This window comes from Ornithodoros turicata, chromosome 4 (genome assembly GCF_037126465.1).
Source record: "Ornithodoros turicata isolate Travis chromosome 4, ASM3712646v1, whole genome shotgun sequence".
NCBI classification, from domain to species: Eukaryota; Metazoa; Arthropoda; class Arachnida; order Ixodida; family Argasidae; genus Ornithodoros; species Ornithodoros turicata.
In genome coordinates, this window is record NC_088204.1 from 14,637,583 (window position 1) to 14,664,005 (window position 26,423).

General features: G+C 44.3%; 2 protein-coding genes across 6 annotated transcripts in view; one reads left to right on the forward strand and one right to left on the reverse strand.

The window, feature by feature from the left end:
• LOC135391155 (uncharacterized) overlaps positions 1-26,423 on the reverse strand; it is a 247,571-nt gene that overhangs the window by 150,970 nt on the left and 70,178 nt on the right. For 3 of the 5 annotated variants that reach the window (XM_064621277.1, XM_064621276.1, XM_064621281.1), the window contains one exon: positions 5,305-5,356. The exons of the other annotated variants lie outside the window; for them this stretch is intronic. The gene's annotated coding sequence lies outside the window, so the exon portion shown is untranslated. The remainder of the gene's footprint in view (positions 1-5,304; positions 5,357-26,423) is intronic. 5 annotated transcript variants of the gene reach the window in all.
• The window catches only part of LOC135391144 (uncharacterized), a 168,058-nt gene that overhangs the window by 37,540 nt on the left and 104,095 nt on the right, over positions 1-26,423 (forward strand). The gene's annotated exons all lie outside the window — the stretch shown is intronic.

Sequence of the window (26,423 nt, forward strand, 5' to 3'; positions counted from 1 at the left end):
TGCGAGACAGCAATTTATGTTCCAGAAATTGTTATAATAATTGGGAGTAGATTCATTAATTGGGAGCAGATTCAGTGGCAGGCTTCGTTGATTGTGATGATTTCGTCGTAAATTTCGTCGCACGTTTCGAGCGCACAAAGAGCGACTGGCAGTCCACGTGAGAGGGTCACGTGCTTTGGAGCGATGGAGCCGATTGGTGTAGGAGCTAATCTGTTTGCCAGATAGACCGCTCTCCGACCCAGATAAGGCGAGGGTCGTGTCGTTTCTGCGCTCGAAACGTGCGTAGTTCTTGTTTCGGCTCATTTGCATAGCGAAATCCAGCGATGGATATTTCAACACACGTGCGCGTTTAAGCATTTTTTTAAATATGGAGTGGCTTTCAACGAGAAATATCTCCCGTTCTGTCCTCTCGCTTTTGCGCGGAATCTCCCAATTAAAGAGTTAATTAATGAATTATAGGTAATTAGTGACCTTGTAGTTACATACAACTCAACCATATAACTCAACTGCAGAAACGGCATCTACTTTGCTCTATTAATTTTTTAAAATAAAAATTCTGTAACGAATAAAAAAACACCCTGTATACTTTTTAGTTCTTGACCTTTCTATAGTTAATTCCGACCTTGATCTCACAATGGGCGATGCAAGACGTTCCAAAATAGTTTTTATACACAAAAACTATACCAATATCTGATATTACGAAAGAAGCCTACATTTATGTGCCTCTTTAGGAAGGTATTTGATAATCTTGATCTCATAATAAGGTTCTTGAACGGAGCACAAAGCAAGTTTATGTTCTATGGAACTTTCTCCAAGTTACTTTGACAAAGTTACCTAAAAAATGAACGAGTTCCTCAAGAAGTTGCTGGAGCTAAGTTAAAAGTTATCGAAAAAAGTAACTTAGTTACAGTAACGAATTACCCCCAACACATGCACTCCTTATTTATGGGAACGGCTTTTATATATACGTTTATATATATACAGGGTGTCCCAGAAAACGTGTCATTGAATTATAATAAAAAAACTACGCCACCTAGAATCATGGGGTCAGCGGCATTTGTTCTTATTAGGTTTTTGCCACCTTGTAAAGTTAATGTCATGTACCCCAAGTTTAATTATGCAAATATTTGCGAACTGAACTCAGAAATTTGCCAAGGGAAGGTCACTTTTTTACCCCACCAATATGAAGAGCGTGCCGAATTCACTCCAATTCATGATAATTGACAGTGATATTCACGAGCTATCCTATCGGAAAAAATAGCCGAATAATATGCTTTTCGGAGCGTCGGACCATACGCGCGATGTCTGTTCGAGCGCAATCGCTCGCAGTGCGACGAAAGGAGGTTCCGAAGCCAGCCCAAAGGGTGATAGTAGAAAAAGTAACAGTTCTTAAAATTGGGAGAGGGAAAGCATTATCCCAGCGAAAGTCGGACGTGATAAGCCATGCCTGCGTTATCTCTTTTTGTGATGCCGTGGTGGGCTGGGTTTCCAACCTCCTTTCGTCGGACTGACAAAGATTGCGCTGAAAAATTCATCATGCGCTATTCTGTGCGACCTCCGTAGAGCATGATGTTCGGCTATTTTTTCCGATGGGATAGCTCCTGAATATCCCTGTCAATTATCATTAATTTGAGTAAATTAGACACGCTCTTCACATTGGTGGGGTAAAAAAGTGACATTTACTAGGCAAATTTCCGAGTTCAGTTCGCAAAAATTTACATAATTAAACTTACGTTACACGACATTCACATGAGGAGGTGGCAAAAACCCAGTAAGAACAAATGCCGTTGACCGCATGACTCTAGGTGGTGTAGTTTTTTTATTATAATTCAATGACACGTTTTCTGGGACACCCTGTATATATATGTATACGCTTTTTTGGGGGGAGGGGACAATTAACATATCGCTACATAAGTGTCACAAAACGGCGTACGCCTCCCGTTTTCAACAAATGAGAAGGAGGGAAGTCATACATGCATATAAGTGTTTCCTTTTATTCCGTGTTAGCGCCGCGAAGCAACTGTGGTTATGAGTGGTGTACAGACATTGAGAGATGGAGAGAGGACAGCAGGAAGAAGTAGAGAACAGGGGGGGATTAGTATGCGTCCCGGGCTGACTTCAGGGGGAACTGTGCCGACATTTGTCCGGAAGATCTGCCGGAAAACCCAGGGAAAACCTCAGACAACAGAGCCGGTGCCGGGATTCGAGCCCGCGTCACCTCCCACTCTCGGCGTGGAAGGCGAGCAACCTAACCGCTACGCCACGCGAGCTGGTACATGCATAAGTGCGTAATAGGAAACGTATGCCAAGCAGCACAGCATCGTGGCCCAACATTGGACCAATATTGGCAATATTGGCCCAATATTGGCAATGTCGGCCCAATATTGGACCAATATTGGGCCAGTATTGGTCCAATATTGGGTCAAGGTGTTGTGCGGCTTGGGTAATATGTTCCGAACCTTCACATCAACGATAACTCACATATTACCGTGTCACGTTACGAGACGAACATGCTATGCGACACATATCACGTCACGAAGAGGCTCGAACTGTCACAAACTTTCCGGACATGAACTGCACGAACCGTACTCTTAAAGCAGGGCTTCACTGCACAACACCATCCAAGCCAAGCCAAGCCTCATCCCGAATAACATCGTTATCTCCCTTTATTTGTTGAAAACGGGAGGCGTACATCTTTTTGTGACACTTACGCAGCTACGTCAATTGTCACAAAAAGGCGTACGCTTCGCGCTTTTCACAAGTCAGGGGCGATAGCGTTTTGATTTTGTGCAATATAGTTGGCCTTGCAAGTGACAAGATAATCGCGTCTCGCGATCCCTGTGAGAACATGTCCCGAAATTCGGAGACCATAAAAAACGGGAGCAAAAGAAAGAGAGAGAAAGAGAGACACTTCCCTCAAACTGTTCGTATGGCCTCAAGATGGCAGCACGCGATCGGACCCCATCGCCGATATTTCGAAGACGGGAAGGGTCGGAGAGAAGGAGTCGCTGGATTGATAGGTTTGTCCGCTAACTGCCGTGTAGCTGCCACTTTGCCCACACCCCAAGCAAGCGTTGAGGAGGCGATGGTTTATGCGGGCGAATGGACGTCTACCTGTACGCTCACGAAAACGACACTTTTCGCCCAGTATGCTGTACTAGTAGTGTCCAAAATTCAGTTCAAGTTTCACGCTGCATCATAATAGAAGCTATTCTTGTTTCAAGTGCAGTTGTGTCCTGTGACTAGTCAGCTGCTCATCAGTAAACCGCTTTGCCATCGACATCATCATTTATTAAGTCCTTTTTAGATTCATCTAAAAAGAAAAAGAAAAATCATGTCTGGTCCGATTCGAGTGTGTCAGGCAACGTGGTAAGGTATGCACCCCAGCGGTGAAACACCTCATGTCATCGTCATCATCTATTTGTTGTTGGAGGTGTCACGTGAGTCCCGGTGACGTCAGAAGTTTGTTTGTAACGGGAGGATTACGAGACCGTCACGAGGTATGATGTATACGGCTGATCATACTTTATGTCTCAGCGGAGTCCGTTCATGTCAACTTGGGACGAATGACGGGGCCGCCGTTCTCCTGTGCACTGGACATTTAACATTTCTACGAATAATCGGACCCCGTCACACAGGTTACTTTTGAATGGCCCGCATTTGCGGGACAATACACTTCAATGTCCTTCGTCGTGCATGTCAATGCACGAGGAACGCCTCATAGAAACATATGCACGGTAATGACAGAAATATAAGAGGAACAAAAAATGCTACGTCAAAACCTTTTATTTTCCCTTATAACGCCCGAGGGGGCATTTCCGTCCAGCCGTCCAGAATTCTGATTGGATTAGGTGGCACGGACCGAAGCACGGAGCCAATCATCATTGGCTGCTGCCGTCCCCCTTCCTTTCACCCCCTCCCTCTTTCTTGTGAGTCCTTCTTCCCAATTTTTCTTTTTTTTCCTTTTCTGTTTAGTGCCTTATATACGTATCTGTATACTTGTATCGTTTCCCCTTTCACATATCTGTCTAGACACCGATCGAATACGACATTGAAGGAGAGGAGGGTGAGAAAGGGGTTGATATGAAGAGGGGTAAAAGTGTAACGGAGACGAACTCGCTCTTCTTCTGTCCAGGGAGAGGGAGGAAAGGAGGGAGCAATATATATATATATATATATCGCGGAGATGTGATGTGTAGGGGAGGGGAGGGGGAGGAGGAGGATGTCGCGGACTGTCCGTCGTAGCAAGATTTTTTTTTATTATCTCGTTGTTTTATTATTATTTTTATCCGTGTCGGCGGTTGCGGAGTTATATAGAGAGGTCTTTCGATGCAAGGAGGAAATATCTTCGTAGCGTCCGTTTCATTACGAAGCGATCCATCAGAAGAGCGGATATATAACGGCGTACAACCCTTCTATACATGCTACACATGACAACTCGGACGGGGTGTACTTCACGGTGGCGGTGGGGATATTAATTGTGACGGATTGATTGCTTGATGGCGTGATATGTTTACAACGGTGTGCGTAGATAAAGCGAGCCTCATCACGTCATCATCATCATCACGTGGCGTTTTTGTGCACCTTCGATTACTGCTTGACCTGCACCACTTAACGGGTGTAAAGTTGACATGTACGCGGGGGGTGGGGGTTCCAACGACAACGTGCCTCAAGATTTTTTTTAAAAAGGTGGAGCGCTATATGCGTATGAAACAAACGAGTGTTGTTAGCAGTCGACTGTCGTAGTCGCCAATATATATATATATATATATGTATATTTTCTTCATTGTCTTTCGCGACTTATCTCCCTCTTTTTTTCTGTTCGTCATCATCATCATCTTTCCTTGTGCCTAATTAATGAATTAGGTAAGACTATAACTAGATAACTTTTAAAGTATTGGTTTTGAAGGCGGCCGAAGTGTCAATTCGAAAGCTGTTAGGGCTGCCCTGAGAAACAGCGAAGCCACGAACAAGCCAACAAAAAAGCCACACGCCAGGGAAGGTTCAGGAAAAGCCTTACACAGTACGCAGCGGCAGGTCTATTGTTACCGCGCAAACGTCCGCCTTCCCACACAATCGTCAAACGCCGATACGTAAGATTGATGACGTCAATCCGTAACGTCCTCAGCCTAGTTCAACCGGCAGCGCGACGTAAGCGCGTGTTCTCCGCTCTGATTCCAACTGAATTGCGGGAAAGGTGCACCGCAGAAGCAGGCTTCACATTGTGCAGAACGCATTGTGCAGAAAATGCACACTGCAAATCACGTATAGCTTCTCTGACTATCAAATTTCATATTAGCTTACTTGAAATAAATGGGCCTAACTCCTTGCTCACGGTGGAACAAGCGGCAGGACTCTGAAAGAAATATAACGTGTGTGTGAACATGTGAACTTCGCTGTATACAGCATTAAAGTTGAAGGGGACAAAGGGTCACAGTAAATGTAAAACGACATGTGGGACAAGTTGGTGCAATGTCTAACATTTAAACTGTTCAAAGTGTCACATCATCCAGCAGTTGCTTTAGATTCCAAGGGCAAGCCATATATCCACGCATATAGGCCCCATCACATAGAGGTTACAGAGAAGCTTACTTAACATGAATACACAAAAACAATGTCTTCTAAAACCACGCACACCGTGGAAATATCACGCCAGTATGGATCGCTATCGCTACAGCAATCAGCTTAATTGACTGATTGGTTGACCAATTGAAAAGTAAAATATAAAAATCAATCAGCTTCATGCAACGACAACGAATATCTTTCGTACGTATCTGGCATAATAACATTACGTTTGCTCTCTTTTAAACCATTTAAATCGTACACAAAATAAAACTGAAGTGAATTAACTTCACGTAGAACTGTTCCATAAAGTGTACGGCGATATTTACCCGCAGATGAAACAAGAAAACAAAGGTAAAACTTGTAAAAAACAAACTTGTAAAGATCCCGCTTTTTATGCCCTTTTTCATAATCAATTCCTCAACACCAACTCATGCTTTCCGAACACCATCTCTTCAATCTCCTCGCTCCCCTTTCCATTCAGTGCCACGCCCAAAAAGTAACAGTGACGCAGCGGCCGTTCATTTTCAATAACTACTAGCGCATCCCATTTTCCCCTCTGTGAACCGCGAACTTCTTTTTCAGGACGAAAAGTTCAACAGAGACGCATGCACGAAACGGTATGTACTAAACGACCTCAGGTCTGCATTCGTGTGTGCCTGATGGAAAGGCACTACAAAATAGAAACAGAAACATTGACAGGGGGAGGGGGGCAAAGTCGGAGAAGCAATCCATCTAGTGGCAGGAGGACTAGTGAGAGTAAGTTTGAAAAATAGGCGGTTGGTAGTCAAGGCACGAATTCGGAGTGTGAGGGATTGTTGTGGAGAGAACAAGACGAGCGTTCCGAAGCCACAAACTGCACGTTCCGATTGTCGTACTATAGCGGGTGGTTGTCGTTCTATTTTCGAAAGGCTGATTGTTGATTTGAGTTGTTTTATGAGCGAAAGGAACCGCAAGGTATATACGCTTCCCTCTCCTTCTCAAGAAGCGCGCTCTCATTGGTCTCCGCGCAAACGATTTGTCCAATCGTCGCGGAAGACGGTTTGAGGAGACCAATGGGGGCCTCTCCACACTGTCGGGGTTTCTTGAGAAGGAGAGGGAAGGCGTACATTTCGTTTTCTTTATTTTATTTTTTCCCCACCGGTCATAAACCACGAATGACGCAACGGATAAATCCCGTTCCTTTTATGTTGGTGTCAAAGTAACGGCGCCTGTTATATACCGCAAAGAGAAATTTTTGCGCTTTACCGTGTATTTACACAAGCGACATCCGCCAGAATATTCCAGCGGAAGATGCGAAAAACGTTGTAGCTTTTTCTGTTGCCACGTGCATGAGTGCGAGCGCTCGACGTCATGTCTTTTCGTGCTCCTCTAACCACGGGGAATATCCGGCGGCTCATCAACAAGATATTCGGTAGCAGACGACAGGGCCGATAGTGTCGTCTGCTATGTGCGCCACTGCCGATATCCCGGTGCCGTGCGCATGCTTAACGTAAGTCGCGGCGGAACTTCCACTATGGTAGCTTTAGCTTTTTCTTCCACTAAAATATTCCGTATGGATGTCGCTCGTGTGAATACACGGTTTAAGGAATACGGGTTGTCCTTAAACCTTTCACCAAAAACCAAATCAGCTGCAATGTTTCCAGTTTGATATGCCCATGGAAGGCTGCCCAAACATAGTACATAGCCATGGCAAGCGGCTCAGTAATTCGTTGGACACTATGCTGTGTTCGCAAATACGAGATAAAGCTGTCAGGTGTCCATTACTGAGAGAAAACTCAAAATTTCCTTCCCATTATCCATGATATCCTTACGCGCAACGTCTGTATTGCGCAGTATCAGTAGGAACCAAACCCTCGATCGGAACAGAAAGTACCCTCGGAAAGGGTACATTGGTGGTGGTGGTGATGGTGAAAGGGCTTGCCGTTGTCGGCCTCACGTATGTGGGCAACGTCACGACTCACGCCCTGGGGAAATGTGCGTCCTGGGCCGACTTCTAGGGGAACTGTGCCGACATATGTCTGAAAGCGTCTAAGGAAAACCCAGGAAAAACCCCAGACAGCACAGCCGGCACCGGGATTCGAACCCGGGTACCTCCTAGTCTCGACGTGATATGGCTAGCACGCTAACCACTGAGCCACAGGAGCTGGAAAGGGTACATCAATTGCTAGTTTAATCCAGCGTACGCCTCCAACCCCCAGCGTTTGTCTTTGCTTCTTCTTCTTCTCTCACCCTCTTCCTCTTTTCGGGAAGGGGGATATATTTATTAGAACAAAGAAAAAAAAAGGGGGAGGAAAGGTCAGCCACACGGCATGTCGGCTTGCTATCCCGCAAAAAAAAAAAAAAAAAAGAAAGAAAAGAAGAGAGAAAAAGTACACAAGCGAGGTGGTGTAACGTTGAACTTGTGTGGTGTAACGCTGGTGCAACGTTGAAGCATCACCTCGAGCATGAGGAGAACGAAGTATACGAAGTAAGTTCGTGAGCCTCCTGTGTACTTCGTTCTCCTCATGCTCAATGTGATACTTCAAAGAAAAGAACAAAAGAAAATTAAATAAAAGTAAAATAAAAAGATAGGAAAAGAATTGGGAAATAAAGGATAAACTAACAAAAGGCGAAAGCAAGATGAGATAGATTGAAGACAAAGATGACTTTAAAAAAAAAAAAATGATATGAGGGTAATGCGTATGAGGGTGAGTGGTGAGGGTGGGACACTGAAGAATGAGGACTTGAGTTCACAGGCTGTTCATGAGACCTGTGTCGCTGAGGAACGTCAAAATTGCTTTGTTCACAGAACGCTGTGTGGGACGTCGTACTGGGCCGAGCAGAGCGGCCAGAGAAAAGTCTGTGCACCGCAGCTCGAGTAGGCGTCTGCTGAACGGGCTCGAGGGGTGTCGAATCTGCGGCAGTCGAGGAGAAGATGTAGAATATCAACTTCAACAGCGCAAGTGGGGCATTTGGGCGAGTGGAGAAGACTCATTTTATAGAGAAGCAGAGGTGTCCTGGCGAAGTCGTAGTCGGTGCAGAATGGACGCTTCTCGACGCGAGCAGTGGTGTGTGGCAACGAAGTCCATCGACGGGTCGATGGACCGAAGATGATCGTCTAATCGGACAGCGCTCTCTTGAAGCTGCCGAGTGCGGCTGAGGCGGGTTCGGCGTATCTGTAATCGACATGCTGAGGCTGAAAGTGGTAGTGGACAGTTGTTGACGGGGACGTCCCCATGTGTCCGACGTGCTAAGGCGCCTGCGCGGGTGTTTTCGTGCAGGCCGGTGTGATTGGGTACCCGTACTATCATTTGCCACAGCCTCTAGCGCTGCCTTACTGTTCGTGAACACTGTCCACGCGCTGATCCCGCAATGTGGTTCAACGCGGTCAGTATGGCGAAGAGCTCCGACTCGGTAGTGTTGCGTAGTGGCGCGCCTGTGTTCCAGGACCCAATGACCAAGCGTCAAGTGGTGACCAAGCCAGTTTAATCATTAAAAAAAAAAACCCAGCGTAATTCGCTTTTAAAGAAACTGCAACAATGAGTTGAGTGGCGACATCACGTGGCACGCCACCGTCGCTGTCTCCTTGGCCAACGCCACCTAGATACAGAAGGCCTGCTTAACGCCCCCTCTCTCTCCTTCGTTACGTGGACACATATAGACAGAATTCGTCTGCTACAGCGATTCGCTGTTCTGCGAATTCAAGAACTCTCAAATGATTGCAGCTAACTTCGCAAATTTGAACCTATCGACTAAAAATGAAACATGCGTTCCAGAAAATAAGTATTGAGAAAAATATGGGACCGATTTGCGCTTTATTTTGTTTTCCAATTTAGTAGGAGGGGACGGGGACGTTCACTACTCGCAGACGACAGTGGCTGCCCATGCGGCTGACGGTGGCTCGTCTCCATGGCTACGACCACTGAAAGCGCGTTCGCGATTGGCTACGGCTGTTCAAAAACGCGATCCTCATTGGCTGGCTCTTAGTTGTTACGTCATGGCGACGAGTAAGCAAGCTTTCTCTCTCTATATGGTGTTGCCTTGGCCCAGGCAAACGATGACGACGGTATACATACATAACAGTAGATGACGTTTCGTAGGGGAGCCTCAGCACCACTTCAAGGCTTTCATGTGGGATGCAAAAGGCTGCTGTTGAACCGCCTTGAGACACTGATCCATCGGTGTACACAGAGAGTCGCTGGGGAGGGGGATGGGGCGACTTTCCACGTACGAACGGTAACGGAAACAGAAACGGCATGTAACCGAAATTGGAACACTGGTAACGAAAACGGAGACGCACATCACGGTCCTCCATTACCGAGAGAGAAACGAAAACCAAACGAATTTGGCATTGGATTCGAGGAATGGCTTTTCCTGTTACGTATACGTGATTACATGAGTGACTTCTTATTTTATTTTGATGTTTTTAATGGGGCTAATCCCTGTAATACATGAGTTGAATACGAAACGAAAGCTTGGGAAGCGCAATATGTGATCTTCAGGATGCAGCCGCCGCTTGCTCGTCTCAGTCAGCATAGGTCATGATGTCAACGCAGACCTACAACGACAGACTCCAGCACGACATAGCACGAGAAGACGGGCCTGTGATTTCTTCTTTTTTTTTTTTTTTTGATATGGTCCGCTTAATATGGATGCAACTTTGGGAGGAGGTCCGGTTAGGCTCATTTATATAGACTTGCTGGACTCAGGCCGCTCTACAGTATGGAGACACGTCTCTAGCGTTCTTGAAATTACGGAATTACTTGTGTGGTGTGTACGAGTGACACCGAAGCAGCACTTAGGTAAAAGGGGGTGTTGACAGAGCTGCACACCTGCAACTCTAACAGCCGTTCTATTACCGGAAACGGCAATAAAAACGCAAACAAAACGAGATTGAACAGCTAATATCAGAAACGGATAAAGGAAGTGGCACCGTGGCTGTTACCCTTCCCTGTATACGCCAATAACGTTTCATCGCAGCATACCACAAGCGCAACAAGTTCAGCATAGCTCTAATTTCACATCACAGCACTACTAGACGAAAAAAAAAGGAGATTAAGGTACATAGGTCACCTCCGAAAAAAAAAAAAAAAAGAGTGAGCACCGCCCGCGCAATATACAACAACAACAACTTTATTACGGGAAGATTATATACATAATTAGTTACGTATATAAGTTGTTAGTTATAATTTGTTAGTTATAGGTGTTGACCAGAAGTGAGCGATTCTGTCAAAACTGCACATTGATCTCATCGTAAAACGATACAACATGTTCAGCGCGTAAGCATAGTTCCGAAGTTAATTACAAAACCTGCCCAGATACCAGCACCAACATTGCACCTAACCGCCTACGTGCCAATGCCGCAGCCATTTCACAAAGTGCGCATTATTTATCGTTACCCGACGCTCTAAACTATATAGGAAGGCGTGGACATATTTCACACCGCTGCCTCGCCTATAAAACAGGGCCGGTGCACTATTATTATTCAAGATAGCCATTTCCGGTTGAATACAATATATTTTACCTTCAATTTCCATTTCGTACCCCCACTCGATTGACGGCCGCGTGCAACTCGTATAAAATAAAAATAAAAGGTACCTATGCGCTTACGAGTGCTCTGCTATATATATGGACGTGCGTGTTCTTTTATAATTGAGAATGGCAGAAGGCAAACTCGCGTTGGCGTCGGCGTCAAGTCCAATATGCGCCCAACGATCACGTACAGCAAGGCGGCCTTGAAGCAGAAAGGACTGGCCAGTTGGAAGTCTTAAAGGGTGCTGAAAAAGCTCGCCGCATAGGAACAGAGCTTAAAAAGAAAGAAAGAAAGAAACCAAAACGGCCTCCTGGCTTGTACTTTGGGCGTTGCAAGGGTTGCAACTTTAGATATGTATACGCAAGTACGTTAGCCAAGTAGCTGCGGAATTAGTTCACGAAGAATGTATGCCGAACAGAAGGAGGGTCAAGTCCTATACAGTGTCTGATATTCCGTCAAACAGTTACGCAAAAAGAGTTGCTAAAAAATAGGAGGTAGATAAATGGAACACCGTCTACGCATGACCTGTGCAAGATGTACAGCTCCCATCTACCTTAAGAATAACACTGAAAAAAAAAAAAAATTCGGTCTCATTTTGGAGCGCGATAACAGTCACCCTTTGTTCACTGGGGGAATGTTAAGTGAACAAAATCATTGCGTTAAACTAACATAATAATTTTGTTCAATTAAGATTTCCTGATGGCCCCAAGTATTGCTGCAATTGAGCTCGGAAACGAAACCATATTTTTTCAGTGTTACTATTAAGGTTGACGGGCGCTGTACCAGCATGACAGGTGAAGCTGGTACATTAATTTTTTTCTTATAATCGATCTTTTTGCTTTCTGCCTATTTTTTAACGTCTATTTATCCACGTATAGGACAAACAGCGTTACAGAGGAAGCGTGGACAGCTATGTATACTCTTTAACGGGAGTACGTAATTTTCGTCCTTTTGGAGGACCAGATGCCACAGCCATTAATTCCCATCGGGACTAAATTATATGACGAGCAATGGAGAGGGAATTATCCACGCAAGTTGATGAGACCACTCACAGTGCCGGGGAGTAAATATAGTGGTCACGTGACTGGAATGGGGAGTACCTGAAACTTAGGGGGACTACAAGCTGTAATTTCCCTCTTGTTTTCTTACAATGTACTGACAATAAACAGTTCAAAATTGACAGCTTACAAAGTACAAAAAAAATCAAAGTCGCGGGAAAAGACCACCAACGAAACCATGCAGCATGAAGAACGCAAAATCGCGCGAATATCCATTCACGTCCATTCATCATCCATTCATCATATCCATTCATGTGGATACAGCCGAATACCGTTGTATAGATACGACGGCATATCCACGAATCACCAGGAAGATTACCAGGCTGTTACTGGGAAGATTTTTCCTAAATCGGAACTACACAGCCTGATACGCAGCTGGAAAGTAAGTGTTCTGAGGCTGGAAAAGACAAAATGAGAAACACAAGAACACTACAAGCCTCAAGGTGCCTATATAAGAACATGAAAGGTTGCAACCAAGAAGTGCAGGTTCGGTTTCGCCAATTCAAATGACAGGCTATCAAACTGGTGTAGCGACGTAGCATATACGTACCTCCAATACACTATAGTACGCTTATGAAAATCTACACCGTTCCCCACGGCAAGCTGCGCGTGCACCTCTTTTACGGAATCCGAGATATAATAACATCTTCCACTAATACGTGGGTCGTTCCGTGGGTGGAATTGACCCCGCATGGAAAATGATAAATCACGACGGCTGGATACCCCTTGCTTGTCATTCGTCGTATCGCCACTTTTACAGGCCCAATAACGACCATTAAAATCACACAAGAAACATCCTATCCGAATATCGCATTCATAAGATGGTGCAAATTATACGCGGGAGCGTAAATTGCATCCGTAAGGGCCTTTACAATGTCCAGTTTTACCCTGCATGGTCGTGATCAAATGATTACGTCCGTGTCGGCTTCCTGATTTTAAATGACGCCCGCCAGTTTCAGGTTCGGGGGCGAAATCGTGAATAAAGTTCTCCCGCTCTCGGCCGATAACCCGGCAAATAATTGGCTGAGCGCACGTTACGCGAAATGAACGTAAGCACCAGGCCTAGCTGTTCGGGCCGTTTGACCCTCCGAGTGCTTCTTTAATTCGAACGCGATGTAAATTTTGAACCGCCGGTACGGAACGCAGACGGAAGTGGACGGTGGCTGGTGATGACCCTAAAAGGGGGTTTCCTTTTTTTCTATTAGAGGTCGGGCTTCTTGAAGAAGTTCATCAGTGATGGTACGTCACGAGCAAGTGGAGGGGGGGGGGGAGTTACTGATAGTTATAAGGAGGTGGGAGGGAATCCGTGTACAGCATCGGAATTTCTGGCTGGTGGCGGTAATGAACTGCGTGGGATAGAACTGAGAAAGCATGTTATTGACATCGTCGCGGCCTTGACGTAGAATACGGGGTCTATTACGTATATACGCACGTTCCACGATTAATTCTAGTATTCTCGCAATTTAAAATAATTATTTAAAGTTATTATTAATTAGATTATAGCTCATTACGTGATTGAACCAGTCACTCAATATTTTTCTTGCACGTCAATTGAAAAGTACGAGAGACAATCGAGACTGTTAAAGCAAGGCTTGATAGTAAAGTCCCTGAAACAAACACAAATAGTTAAAGAGTGACTGTATACAGTGGCAAACAAAAAAAAGAGGAACGTTGAAGCAGTAATAAAGTTTTGCACGTTATTTTAAAACATTCACAACTACGTAGATATAAAAACGTAGAGAATTAAATTCAAGGGGACCAAAACAGATTTTAATATGTGCGTATATGGCAGAGCAAATTTCAAATTTATTTTAAATTATTATTATTAATGCTGTAATTAATTCGAAATCCAATGTCAGACCTTCTCCGGTGACAGGCTCGTAGGTACGCAGCTCCGTTTATTCGGCAGCAAAAGCTGTTCTTGAAATTTTCAGTATTCTATTCCTGAATGTTCACAACGCGATTGCATTCGACTTGCAAGATGTAGTATACATGAAAATTCATGGTCTGTAGCTCCCAGCCGTGTCCGCGCCCCTGCTTGCAAGTGTAATAAGAGGCATTAAAGAACACTGCTGAATTTGAAGCCGTTTTATTTAACTCAAATCAATAAAATTAAATACAACTAATATTAATAATACCATTTAACCAGTACGAATTTTTGTTTTTACCTATTTCAAGTATGGTTTCCACATATGAAGCCGCAATAGTGAACGGGGTGTACAATGTTAGAGCATTCTGCGTCAAGTTGAAACACACGCACACACAAAAAATAGTCCCACATCCTGCTTGCAATTGTAATAGGATGTATTAAAGACCACTGTAGAATTTCAAATCAATTTATTTAACTTAAACCAATCAAATTAAATACAATTTAAATTAATAATACGATTCAACGTATTGTGGCCCCACATATGGGGCCACAATACTGGACGGGGTGTATAAATGTTAGAGCATTCTGCGCCAAATGCACACACATACATGCAGGGTGTCTCAGAAAACGTGTCATTGAATTTTAATTTAAAAAAACTACGCCACATAGAATCATACGGCCAAAGGCATTCGTTCTGACTAGGTCCTGAATATCAGTGTCAATTATCACGTATTTGAGTAAATTCGGCACGCTCTTCATGTTGGTGGGGTAAAAAAGTGACATTTACTTGACAAATTTCCGAGTTCAGTTCGCAAAAAAATACATAATTAAACTTACTTTACATGGCATGCACATCAGGAGGTTGCTAAAACCTAGTGAGAACAAATGCCGTTGACCGCATGATTCTAGGTGGCGCAGTTTTTTTTAAATTATAATTCAATGACACGTTTTCTGGGACACCCTGTATACAAAAAATAGGACCAAATACGGAAAAAGCAGCGACGACTCCGGTGGTATGTCCACGAGGGCAACACACTCAAGTTTCCTTTTTTCTTTTTCCCTCTTTCCTGTGCGTAAAAAGCGGATGGAAACGGTTCGACGAGGAGACAAGTTCGAATTTCTACACCTTCCCCGGTTGACGATATTGCTTTGCATCCCGATTCGGCCGATTACTCGTCAGAATGGAGCTCATATAGCCGACATTCTACCGCGAATCAACAGGAAATCGATCACAATGACAGGATGCAGTCCTACCCGTGAAACGTGCGACCTGTTCCCAAGAGGAAGGACAGGATTCACATCCGCACTCGCGTGTAACGCCATACTGGGAAATCGCTAAGGCCTAATTTGCATCATCACCCTATGTATACGTGAATGTACGTATACAGATTCATGCATGTATATCCAACGCCCTCGCCGCGGACAATTTGAATCAATTGTGTCGGACAGGTGTTGCATATACATGATCAGTGTCGTTGTGCAATCAAGCCCAGCGATGTGTACATACGCGTTTCAGCTTTAGGGTTTCCAATTCTCTGTCTAATACTTTGTATTTCGGTGGTTTTATTTTTACCATCCAAAAATACGCGAGACTTATCAAAATTCATCATTAGCGATTAGGTTCATGGGTTCATAATATTTCGGTGCAGTTATATTGTACATCTATCGATCTAACTTTTATATTTTCAAACTCAAACTCAACTCTACTGACCTAACCTTATGCGCAGTGTAGCTGCTGATCCCCTCAAACATAAAGCTGAATGTCGGGGTCATTAATAGACACGCAGCGAAAAAAGAAAAAAAAAACGAAAGATAGAGAGAGAAAACAAAAACTTCAAACAACTTTATTTTTAAGATTTAAGAAGATTTAGATGAATGGTGAGTTTCATCGCCAGGGGCGATACTTTACCCCATTGCTGAGATCTCGAGTGGCTGGCGATCAGCATTTTGCCTCCTAAATGTGGGAGCGACGATAAAATAATTTTTTTGTGTGCCACACCCCTGCCCAAAGATAAATTTCTGGCTACGCCCCTGCTTCGGCTAGATAGGGAGAAAAAGATGTCCCTGAAAAACCGACAACCATTCGAATTTATCACGTCACTCAAGTATCGTGTAAAACAAACCACGCATAAAACGTAGGAATTCTTAGGAAGGCTTCTCGACAAGTCAAATGTACGTCCAGAGTACATTTACGAGAGTATACGTTACGTTTACAAAACAGAGCTTTGGACGGATAACCATCCCAATAAAATCAATCAATACGATATTAGAAATCACGAAAGCTGCACTGTATAGTCACCGCACATACGGGAAGCATACTACTTTCAGTTTCCAACATCAAAGCAAGTTCGCATATATCGAACACTCTCGAGAAATCGCCTTTGTGTATCGTATTGGACGGATCAAGCTCAAATACGCGTATCCTGTGTCCTCGCTGGATGCGATCGCCTCATAAGCGCAAGAATTCCTCCCCTTCCTCGCAACGCACGCGCGCGCCATAACAATAAGGAACCAATTTTGTGCAGGACGAACAGCCATATGCAACTCGTCGACGCGCCAAACGCTCGCGCGCACGAGCATTAACAACAAGAAAGATATATCGGACGCGCGCGATAGCTTCAGCTTTGATGCTGCCATACCCCGCGCGCGCGCGATGTATTGCCGACGCGCTCTGCGATGTATTTGTTATGTCCATGGCAGGAGGCACTCCCGAAAAGACGTAGAATGAGGGTAAAAGGGAATGAAAGAGGGGAAGGAGGAAAACGAGCAATTTCGATCCCTATCATTTCTCGTGTTTGATGAGGAACAGGGTCCTCTTCTTCCTTGGCGTGTGTGTGCGCCGGGTTCTCATTTTTTCTTCCTATTTTTGTTTCTGTTTACACGAAAAGGAAGGATTTTTTTTTCTTCCTCTCGTGCTTCGTGTTCCCTAAAGGAGGAGATGGAAGAGGAAGTTCTTTTCTGCGTGCGCGAAGCGAGTGTGTTTCGCTTATGGAGCTGGACGCAGGCGCGGTTATAGTACGAACGGTTTGCACATATAGACGTTGGAGTGGACATAAAGAGGCGGGGGGGGGGGGGAGAGTAGGTATACATGGAAAATAGGAGAGCCACAGACGTGAACGTTATTAGGTATGACGGCGGTGGCGCTGCGTTGAGATACAGGTAGGAATCTTCCCCATAACATCGCTGGACGCGTGTTGTGTCTGCCAGCATAGCAAGGCAAGGCGTTGAAAGGTTTCATTTTTTCTCGTTTGAATTGGAATGAATTCGTAATGTGTCGTGAACGAGCTCATTTTCACACGCGAGATCCACGACGCAATGAGGAATGTGCATATGAATGTACGTGATGAGGATAACACCTGCAGAAGACGACCTCGTAAGGCGATGAAGATGCAGGGACAAAACGAAACAGAAAGATTGTTAGGGTAAATAATAGTTTGAACAGCAGCTGTTCTTCCTTAGCAGAATAGTTCATGCGTGAAACTTGATTGTTGCATTAGACTTGCGAAGCTGTGATACAACTGCAAGGGTACTTTTATTTGCACTCTGTATATAGATACGCTCGTTTATAGGTTTTTATTCTGTAGGTTGTCACACGTGAGTGACACCAGCGTGGGTAAGTGATATCGGCGAATTTAATTTAATTAATTTATTGCCATCATAATTGATGGAGGATGCCGAGGCCAAAACGAGAAACTGCTTGAACGACGCCTCGTCACCCCCACCCCCCACCCCCAAATTGCAGCAACCGGTGCTTTCAACCGAGACGGTAAATCATAAATCATTCGAAACACAGGCAAATGGAAGAGGAGTTTTAGCGGTGGCTGTGTACAGTAGCAACAGTGTACAACGAGATTTCACTAAACACACACACACCCACACAAACGACACTAAATCAGACACATGAGCCACCAAACCATCAATTGCCAGGGTTCACGTACTACGGAGTGGTCAACCGGACGAACAAAGCGGTAGGCTGAAATGACGAAAAAGAGTTCTCTTTAATAACTGGCGAGAACTGGAGAGAATAACTGGCAATCAATCAATAGATAGAAGCAAAAGCGTCAGATTGGGAGCCGTTGATGTTGCGAACAGAATCTTGAGTGTCTGTATGCAACCAATGAGACTCCATGGTCATGATGCGCAAGAGATCCGCCAGAGTGCGTTGTGCGCAGCCGGACTCTAACGTAAGCGAATAAAAGCGCGAAAGATTCGTTTCAAATTAAAACGAGACATCTTACCAGCAACATTGGACAGTTCGAGTGTTTAGAAAATCGCTCTGCAAAAGGTGAACACAACTTTCAGAATGCCTTCGTAACTCAGTCGGCATCACCCAAGTCCCGTTTGCCACTGAAATCGAACTCGACAGAGATTTGTCTTTTAACGAACTGCAGCCTCAATGGAACGTCGTATTCTCTTTCCCATTTCCTCTCTTTCGCTTCCTTATCGCTCGACCAGGCGGATTTGCATATGTCGCTCGCCAGGGGACGCTTCTAACGCACGTGTACCGCGACTGAGCTGCCGACTCATTTATTAAAAACGTTTTAGGCTCTGACACTTTCACCGTCGAAATAGGGCTGGCCCCAACCAAATGTCGACTCACACCCTGTTGAAATTAAAATATTCCTACAAAATGCCAGAATAATAATGATGATATAAGACAAAAAAAAAAGCGTTGGACGTGATCAGATTAGAAAGTTGGATAAAAAAAACATTGAAAAGGAATAATAATAAAAAAAGGCGTAAAACTGAGAGCATACTGGCGGCGGTGAAGAGGGCATGAATGTCGTCTGCTTTCCAGTGCGACGCACGTCGGCTCGTGGGTTGCCAACCGTGAAATTTAGAGGGACGGTTTCTGGCTGAAACTAGCTTTACTTCTTTTGTTTTATAGTGCATTTGGAACTTTGTTGTTTTCATAACGTGAAAGGACGCCGTTTATGTATAAACATATAAACCGTTATTGTGCGTTAGCGAAAGTGTCGGGCCGTTATCGTAGCTTACTTGCGCATGCCAGGCACGCTTTGCAACTGCTGCGGAAGCTACTTTGCAATTGTATTGAGTGTATTAAGTGTGGAGTTCATGAAGTTGGTTGGTCACTCTCTCTCTTTGTTTTTACCTGCGGTTTCGTTTCTGGTTTTTATACGGTGTGAGCACAAAAAGCGACAGGGAGCATATGAAGATGCGAAAAAACACGATGCGACATTTTCTAGCTGTATTCTCTAAGCTTATACTTCAAGGCGAAAGTGATTTCATAATACCGCAATCCCATTTTTGGCCGCGTCAGGAAAAGTATTGAGGGGTGACACGGTCCACAAGGGAGATAAAGTATAGGAGGCTTGTAATGAAGATAACATGAGAAACGTTTAATGAGACATTTAAATGAAATAAACGTTCAATGAGTTAACGTTCAATAAACGTTTAACGAAACGTAAAACGAGAAAAAGAAAAGGCTCGCGTGCTAAACTTTTGTATAAAAATTGCCACTTGCTCCAGTTCTTTGTAGATGAGACGTGAAAATGTAAAAACCACCGCGGCATAAAATATATGCCGTTACCTTAACGGCGATATAAAAGGAACGGGACTCATGGGTTGCGTCGTTCGTGATTTACGATCGATAGAAAAAGTGCAATTTACGCCTTCCCTCTCCTTCTCAAGGAGCGCGACAAGGCGGAGAGGCATCGGATTGGTCCCCTGAAAACGACGACCCGCTATGATTGGACAAATCGTTAGAGGAGAGCCAATTAGAGCCCGCTCCGCACCGTCGGCCTCCTCGAGAAAGAGAGAGAGAGGGAAAGCTTTAATTTCGTTTTTTTTTTCTTTTTCTTTTTTTTCTATCGATCATAAATCCCGAACGACGCAACCAATGAATCCCGTCCCTTTTTGTGTTGTTAAGGCAACGGCATCTTTCATTGCGCGAGGAGAAATGTTTGTATCGTAGTGCCCCTTTAACGTCGTCAATCCACTATACGCCGCCTGCTAAGCTTTGTGTGCATGCGAGTTTGCGTAGTTTCGTATTCGCTCCGAGATCGAACGGTGTCGGTGCGCTGCAGAGAAACGATGAACTGCTGTAAAAGCAGACGACGCTTTTACACGTTTGTTCCGAGTTCGTACAGCAGGTGTGCAGTGCGTTCAGTGCATTGGGGAACCGAACAGTATCGTACCATCGCGATACAAGTGATATTCCGGTGAATATACAAAAGAATTACGGAAAAGAACCATCAACTCCTAACATCGGCCGGCGTATTATCCACATTAGAAACGTGACAGTGTCGCCCCCTATAGCTCGATCTGCCAGCAAATAGCGGGGGGGGGGGGGGATATACATTTATTAGAAGGAAAGGTCTGCCAGAAAGCTGTGGGAACATTGTCACGGTATCTAGTTTCCCGCGTTTTCACAATTTCGAAGAATCACATGCACTTCTGCTATCACACTTCTGGTAAATAACTTTTCTATAATAGATATCGAAGTACTACCGATCACTAGTATAAGTATATATATATAACTACCACCGACGGCTCGAGAACACAGCGAAACAGGGCATTGACAATACTTGGAAGCGTTTTTATTTAATTTTAATGTACTGAAATTTAATTTACTGAAACGAATCTGGAATCTCCACACGTCGTTGACGAAAATTTCGGCGTCTGGCATACGCGCGCTATTTTCTGCGGAGTGCGAGAAATACCGTATTTTATCTTCGGCAAACGGGTAGTTCTTGTAGTGCAACGTTTTCGATCAAACGGTTCGCCGCTCAACCAAATGATCAGGTTCTGAGTCAGTTGCCCTTCCCGTTGGTCACTCGCCGTTTCAGCGAAAACGATTCACTAAAACTCATTAAATAATCTTGTACTTCTCTAACAGTGTAGTAGACCGTTGTCAACATGTAGTTGTCGCACATACCGGAGAAAAAGAAAATTAATGGAATTTTTATTACGCAATTCTCAATACACACTCTATTGCAGAGTTACTATTGATTTTCTGTTGAGCTGGATAATTGTGACATATGTTCACGGTTCATTATAACACGCACGCACTGCATGTACGGCGTGCGATATTATTGACATAAAAAGTACGAAAATAAGTATTTGTCATTGCTTGCGGCATCGATCGTTTACGTGTTCATTCGTACTTTTACGGTAAAATTTGCTATGCAGGTTCACATTCATGAAAATAGCCATCTCACTGCGCGCTTTTGACGTTCGATGGACCTATACCGAATGACTCAAACGAAAAGCGGTTAGAAACACAGACGTTATCTTGGTGGTGAGTTACCACCAATTCCAACCAATCCAACCAATTCCCCACTTCAGTATTGTTTTTATTGCGTACTCGAATTAAGTTGAGGCACCTCACCATCCATTCTGACTCAGGGGCGAGCAGGACTCTCGAATGTGCGGAAGCTCACGAGACAAGTAATATATGTATAGTATCAGTTTTCTCTTGTAGGAAGGAAATGTCACTGTTGCACATGTCTTGCTAACTGAGCTTTTTGGGCTTAGGGGTCATGGAAGTTTTTATATTTCTCTAGTTTTCCTTTTTAAAACCGCTGCGCACATTGCCTGCTATGGGGAAATACGCGAAACAAAGAAAAGGAAGAACAGAAAATGAAATACGGGGTGGCCGACGTTGAAGAAAACGGCAGAAAGAAAAATGCTGACTTCAACTGAAGACGCGTGCTACCGCTAATAAAAAAGAAAACTACTATTTGTGATGTCAGCAGCACACTCACACTATACACACTATACCAGTATGTATTCATGTATGGAGCACACGTAAATAGACGTGGTGTGATTCAGACAAACACACTTTTCCAGATGTTCTGTATTTACAACATGACTTCGTATCCAAAACATATTAGTCAAGACTAATATGTTTTGTGTTGTGCTTTGTGTTCTAAATGGACCAAATGTGCAATAACTCATAAATTATTCGTCATCTCTGCAGAATGTCACTGACACTAACAGTTATTGTTCTTTAACAGCATTTCAATAAAAAGACAATTCCGAATCATGCCATACAGGGTAAATTGAATTTCAATAGGAACGCAACGGCCCATATTCCACTAGCTCTCAATGGCCAAGACAACTACAACTAAATGAATTTTCAATAAAAACTTCGCAAAGCCTGTTGAGGAAGTCCAACTGAGTTTCAACGGAATCTCAATAGCCATTTCTGTAAGGGCTAAAGCTTCGCGCATTGCGCAGAACCGCCACGATATACCTTACCTTCGCAAGGGCGACAGCGTACGTTATGCTAAAACTCACTATTATCTTCAACTCCACACAAACGGCCACATATATAACGCTGTGGCTATGGTTACCCATCACAAGAGATAGCCTGCGAGCATGAAATATAAGCGTAAACGTACAGGGCCACGCCTTCTTAGTCCTGCATAGACAATCAACCACCGCAGAAAAGATGTTGTGTATATGTAGAGTCAGAACCCATCTTGTTCCCGCTGTAATGCTAATAAAAAATGCACAACGGTAAGCGGCACATGAGACATGAAGGAATCGGCCCGAATGCCAGTATAACGGCTAACATCACCTATGCATAATAACACGGCGCTGTATTGTGCGTGCAACAGCGATGGATCCAAGGTAGAAACGCCAGCATCAGCATAGCAAATAGCGTCAGAAAACCCTCGGGATACTGATATGCGGTGTTATTGGAGTTGGAATCTTGACGAGACGCAAATCGATGAAACAACCGATCCATTCAAAAAGAGAAAAAGAAACGGGAAATGTTAAAGAAACAAAAATAAAAAATCCGAAATTTAGCGATCAACTTCTATATTTGGCCTATTTCTCAAAAACTCGGAATTCGGTGTCCAGAAGTCGTTAACGTTGTCCAAAAATCAGTAATGTATATTCAAAACTACAAACCGAAGCAACCAAAACCGATAATTAACGTGCCGAGGAGGAAGCAAATTCTGTCCAAGAAGCGCATCGTGTCGTCCACGCCGTTCCACCGTGAAGCCATCCTATAGGCACACTTCTATAGGCAGAAGGCATCTTCTATAGGCCCCGTGACGCTATCCTCATAGGCACGGAGCGCCTATGAGGACAGCGCGTCTCCGCACCCAGTGCAGCGACAGCTTCGGGTCCGAACGATTTGGCATGCCAAACGTGGAACGCCGGACGACTAAACGAGCCACGATGGATTCCTATCAGGTGGGTCTTCTACCGTCTTATCTAGTTAATTAATTAGGCACAATAAAAAAAAGACTGGTGCCTATATACGGTAAGTGACTGCTGATATCATTCAGTTGGTTTGACTCACGTATAACGCGATGCGTTTTTAAAATATTGGTGCTAAAAAAATTGCTAAAATATTGTTCTATGCTATTTGGGACACCTTATGTATTTCCTGAAGAAAAGGCGTGCCGATCTTTTACAGCATTTTTAAGTCTCTCCATATTCTTTTTTACATTTTCACTCGCTCTTTTAACGTAATTTCCCGGTAGTACGACACGGAGCACCCTTTTATAACGATTGCTTTTACCTTTTGCTTGTTACCTTTGCTACCTTGATTGCTTTTATACGAAACGTTGTATCGCCCTGCGACAAACCCACTCACGATATCAATACTCCAGATAATCTAAACAACAAAGAAAAAGAAACAATGACCAATCACAAAACTATCGTAAACTTCCCGCACACGGAAAGTGTACACGGCAGTGCGTCTCTCACACACCATGACCATCATTGGACTCCCCCCGTGCAAGGAAAAATTGGCAGATGACGTAATTTTCATTACGTCACTAATTAATGTTGCCCGTCACGTCATTGTGTGCGAACGCAATTAAAAAACCAGAGGTCGAGAGGGAGACAGAGGTGTAGGAAGCGTCATTTTTTCCGACACAATTTGGACGTGCCAGACCGCTGCCACGCCCTGAATAAAACTGGGAGGGGGAGAGACCTGCATGTGTGTGAAGTGAAAATCCCAGCGTGCATCGTCGCCAATATGCGTTCACCTCATTGGAGATTCTGTGAAACAACCCCCTGTTTTTGCCGAGTTAACGATGTTCGTACGGTAGAGTACGGTCATGTATTGCTTGCTCACCACGTCAAATCTGGAGCGTAGTTTGGATAGTGGAGACGGACGTGTCCGGCAGGCGGGACAGCCGCTGATATGCGGTGCAGAGGTTAACGTGTGGTAGCTCTGTGTAGAGACATTACCTTTTTTTTTTCCTCCGTTCGATTGGACTTCTGTTATTTGACTATCACTGTAGTTCGTGTGCGTAATTTGGAAAGGCTGTGTCCGATAAAACATTGTTACATAATTTTATTTGGAGAAACCCGATTGAATAAATTCGGTGTAGTGTATTTGAACACACAGAGCTACAAAAAGACATGGGTATCCGGCAAAAAAAAAAAAAAGAAAACACCGTTTTTCGTCCCGCGTAGAGCGGCTTGACTACGTGTTGCAAATGTATGCCCATCCTAAGGACCGCTTTCCAGTATACGTGTGAATTTACTCACCTACAGGCCTAGAATAATAGTTTTTCTTTTTAAAAAAAAGCAACAAAAACTGTGGCACCCTTTCGCATTTTCCCAAACGTCTTATTTGCTTGGTCCTCCGCCTGCGCACTCTTTCCACAACCGTAACGGACGGACAGACACGGCTGTCTACGTCGGTTGGCCCTATAAAGCCATCGTTTTAGGCTGTTGAAATCTAAGCTACTTGAACAACGTTCATTTGATATTCTAAATTTGCCCGTTCCGCAAAGCCACAGCTCGCCAAAGTCAGCATCAGGATATATACAGGGTGCTTATTTTTATTCGTTATAGAATTTTTATTTAAAAAACTAGCAGAGCAAAATAGACGCCGTCTTCGCAGTTGAGTTCTACGGCCATGCTGACGTGCCCCCGAAGAAAGTATGCAACTGCAAGATGACTAATTAACTGAAATTCATTAATTAACTCTTTAATTAGGGAATCTCGGGCAAAAGCGGGAGATCTGAATGAGAGACCGTCCTAGTTGAAAGCCATTCCACGTTTAAAAAATCCTGAAACTCGTACCTGCGTTAAGGTATCCATCCCCGAATTTTGATATGCAAATGAGCCGAAACTGAAAAGGCGGTCCTGAGGAGCGCATCACCTTCGCACAGACGGAGGCTTATCTGGTCCGGAAAGCGGTTCATCTAGCCCGCAGATCCGTACCTACTCCAATCATCTCCATCGCTCCAAATCACGTGGCCCTCTGACGTGAAATGAGGGCTGTACCTCCTTGCGTTCCAGGTCGTCGCGGTTTCGGTTTGGGCTCATTTGCATATCAAAATTCGGGGATGGATATTTTAAGTCAGTCCCTGTTTCAGAATTTGTAAAACCTAGAATGGCTTTCAACTAGGATGGTCTCTCATTCTGATCTCCCGCTTTTGCCCAAAATCCCCTAATTAAAGAGTTCATTAATGGATTTTAGGTAATTAGTCGTCTTGTAGTTGCATACTTTCTTCGAGGGGATGTCAGCCTGGCCGTGGAACTCAACTGCAAAAAAACGGCATCTAGCTATTTTGCTCTGCTAGTTTTTTAATAAAAATTCTGTAACGAATAAAAATAAACACCCTGCATATACGAAGACTCGATTACAGCTACTCCAGACAATCACCATCGGGGCTGTCGAAATAGTCCAGCCCCATCTCCCACCAGGCTACGGAACCACACAAGAACGACCTGCAATAGCGCCACTTCACTCACTCCAACACATATCATGGTTGCTCGACGTGTTCTCAACCCTTTCTCGCTCACACCGCCCAATATAAGTATACATACTATATAACCATTCCCAGTTCTTCTCCCTTTGTTCGCAACCCCGACGAGCGTGCAATCAGAAAACGACCCGGGGTAATCTTATAACATGAAACAGGTTAACCAGATTATCCAGCAACCTGTGCGCAAACAACCCGCCGCCACATTTTGCGCATGCGTACAAACAACTCAACTGTTGACAGATCGCGTCGGCGTATATATTTCCGCCAATACTCTTGAACCGCTATTCCTCCCCTTTTCCTTCTGCTGCTTTCTGCACTCGTTGCAAGCAATCTCGTTCCCAGTGGCGTTTATTGGCCATTGGCTACGGGCGAATCACTGCTGTACGTCCGTGATCGCGGAACGAGGGTAACTTGTTGCACCGTGCCTCGACAAGAGGAGGTTCGGCTTCTCTGACCTACAGAGTGTGTTGGAATATCTCTCTCGAGCGCTGAAAGACGGGAAAGCGAGAGAAATGAAACGGGGGTAGAATCATAAAGGAGCGCCAGAAACTATCTGAAGGACAGAAGGGCACGGCGAGCTATAGTACATGATGACAAATAAAATGTAAAAAAAAATTGAATTGATTTGTTTTAAATTCAATTCGCGTATTTAAAATTCACGTATTCGCCTAAAATTCGCGTACTTAAAATTCAATTAGCGAATTTAA